Below are 3,285 nucleotides of genomic sequence, written 5' to 3' on the forward strand. Positions count from 1 at the left end.
ACTGTCAGCAAGTCGCACTGCCTTATACCCTGACGTCCATGGCTTCCATGATACCGGAAAGAAAAAAGTGAAACATTTCATTGATTTTGCACATTTTTGAACAAGACTGGGATAGTCAAATACTTTTCAGCTTGCTATTAGTATTTTACTTTTTTCGCTGGAAATTGGGTCTAACCAATGGTTTATGAACATTAACTACATCCTTCATTGGCCTTAGGTAGACCAGATATCTTCCTTGAACTAGCTACATTTAAGTATATTTATATATATTGTTAAATTTTATTGGATCATAGATGTTAAAATAAGCAATGATAATTTGTTTACCTTTGATTTGCTGACATGAATAATGAGCACAACCAAATTACAGCTGCAGAGGCTGTGTTCCAACCGTTCCAAGTTGCATCTGCATTTGTAAAAATCCAGTGGCTATAATTCTGAAGCAACAAAGTCAGGTTTGCCTAATTAAGCACAGAGTAAAAGCTAGTTGTTTGCATCTAGTAAGACATGAAATTGTATAAGCTTAAGGTGAGAAAAATGCAAAAGGTCTGAATTACGAACACGAGTGGCTCCCTGGCCTCGGCTAAGATACATACAGGCACCCTTTTACTAAAACATTAATATCTGAGCTTAACAGTTAATGCAGGTGTTTCCTGCATGCTAAGCCCAGATTTAACGCAGCTGGATTTATGGGGGTTTGAAATTTAATTATTTTGGCTAATCCTGTGCTAATTTTTCCATTGGTTTGCGGGACTTGCAAAAAAAAAAAAAAAAAAATACAAGAGCATTTACTGCCTCCTATTTAGGAACTATGTGCTCCCATGTTGTGTCTGGGTTACCCAGTTAGCATGCACTATTGCAAACACGCTAGCAGGATAACTTTCACACCTACTGACCACCATTAGATGCCTCCTCCCAAAAACTGTTATAAAAAAAAAAAAAACAACTTGCAATTACTGTGTGCAAACTGGCAAATTACCACACAATGCAAATGTGTTTTCCGGTAAAGCCTGTTTTCAAGCACTAACTGCATGTTAGGAGTTAACACTAGTAATAGGGCACCACAGTCTGCAATGGAAATTACTGAGAATAGTTATTACCTAAATTATGTCTTTATATTAAATGCTTATTTTTCTTGGTCCTCCAAGAGCCAAAATTACATTTTTACTAGTACTAAGAGAGTTAACCTTCCCTCAGTAAATATGGCTTTTATTTAGAAAGGCTAAAAATAAGTGGCCCAGTTTTTGCTTGCAGTCTGGTATTGCTCTTAATAGATGGCAAACAGCATTTGTTGTTGTTGGTTTTTTTTTTTTTAGAGCTTCAACAGTAGCCTGCACATGGAAAAGCTATAGTTCTACTTTTAATTAACTGACACAGGAAAATCCCAGAAAATTACACTAGCTGACTAAATTGTTAACTATTTTGAAAGTGTTCATAATGGTCTGGTCTAGTTCCTTTTTCTGTAAGCTTATATCCCCACTAAAGTAACAGGTAAGTAAGATACTATCAACCAATCAATAGGACTTAACCACTAAAATTAGATACAAGCACTACTTCACATTCAAATAGTGGTCATAACAACGTGGCAATGATTTCTTTATGATAAAGGAAAAAGCCTCTGTATCCCCAGACCTGAGTTTATTTCATTCTGGTCTAAGGGGTAGGATCTTCATTGGCTGAAAACCTCCTTAGTGACGTGAATTATAACTTTGAATTTTTTTTTAATTCCTTACTTTAAATGTCTTTATCTTAAGGCATCAAGCACTTATTTTAATGGTATGGTGGCCAGGGAGCCTAATGGCCATTTTAAGTGTGGTAACTGCAGTATGTGTACCATCACCCAAGAGGGTGACAACTTCATGAATCCAGTAGATTCCACAATATATTTAATTAATTCCTACACAAATTGTGACTCCAATCATGTGATCTACATAATACAATGTCCTTGCAATAAATTATACGTAGGGAAAACAACAAGGAAATTACATGTGCGGTTATTGGAACATAAATCCTGCCTAAAGAGATTACAGTTGGGATCCCCGCTGGCAGCACACTGTAAAACCACGAAGCACGAATTTTCCCAATTTTGCTGCTTTGCAACTGATCAGATAAAAACAAACATGAGAGGATGCGACAGAGCAAAACGCCTTCTGCAATTAGAGCAATGGTGGATCTTCAGGCTAAGATCTTTAGAACCTGAAGGTCTCAACACCACGATTCAGTGGGCCATGTTTGTAGCAATGGCCCTTAAAAAAAGTTGAACAGTGGCCTTTCAGAACATTTTCCACCAATAGAATTTCTTCAACATGGGGATGAATTAATTAGCATCAATATAATTTGGTGCCATCTTTAGATCAGCTGATAGAGAAAAGCGAGGAGAATTCATGCTGGGAAACTAGTAAGTGGAGTGTGCCTACATATAGATAAAGGGGAAACACCTGTGTGACCAAACAAACGGTTGAATCTGTAATTAATCAGAGGATGGCTGTTTTCAGTGGTAGTTCTCTATTTACAGATTTCAGCACCAGCGTGAGAGCAGTTTCCTTGAAAAAGCAGAATACAGCGAAACGGGACCCCGTTGGAACGTTAAGATAAGTGCTTGTTGCCTTAAGATAAAGACATATAAAGTAAATTTTAAAAAATTCAAAGTTATAATTCACATCACCAAGGAGGTTTTCAGCCAATGAAGATCCTACCCCGTAGACCAGAATGAAATAAACTCAGGTCCGGGGATACATAGGCTTTTTCCTCCACCATAAAGAAATCACTGCCACGTTGTTATGGCCACTATTTGAATGTGAAGTAAGATACTATCTACAGACCATTTTCAAAACTAAGGTAGTGCCAGTTGGAAAGCTTTCTTAAGAGACTTTGAAGAATTTTTTTGCAATTGTAGCAGATCAGGCAGTTTACAGATCGTGAAGAACTGTGTTGGAGAAAGCACCAAAGTAAGGATGGCTGTGTGGATGGGAGAGAAAGAGAAGGGTTAAGATATCTCCCCATGACTTTATAAATTTCCTTTTGGACAGAAGAGGACTAAGGGGAGGGGAGAAATACACTCGCAGCATTGCTGGCCCTAGATGCGCTGTGGGAGAGCTCTGGTGGAACTGGTACTAGATTTTCACTCATATTCAGTAATACTTGTGGGCACATTTGAGTATATATGGTTTTGTTTTTTAACATGGCTCAGCAAGTTCTGTGCTTTATATACATGTGCGCATTATATGAATGAAAATATGGTATTCCTTAGTATCCCTCCAGACTGGGCCAGCTGAACTGATGGGTTGT

The 3,285-nt window shown here is 37.7% G+C and overlaps 1 long non-coding RNA gene across 1 annotated transcript; it reads right to left on the minus strand.

The window, feature by feature from the left end:
- Nucleotides 1–934: 934 nt before the first annotated feature.
- On the minus strand, nucleotides 935–2,415 carry LOC115471650. Its single transcript, XR_003942387.1, has 2 exons — nucleotides 1,682–2,415; nucleotides 935–1,613 (listed from the first exon to the last, which is right to left on the minus strand). It is a non-coding gene; the product is annotated as an uncharacterized LOC115471650 (long non-coding RNA).
- Between the last annotated feature and the right edge of the window lie 870 nt (nucleotides 2,416–3,285).

This window comes from Microcaecilia unicolor, chromosome 6, assembly GCF_901765095.1.
Source record: "Microcaecilia unicolor chromosome 6, aMicUni1.1, whole genome shotgun sequence".
Classification (NCBI taxonomy): domain Eukaryota; kingdom Metazoa; phylum Chordata; class Amphibia; order Gymnophiona; family Siphonopidae; genus Microcaecilia; species Microcaecilia unicolor.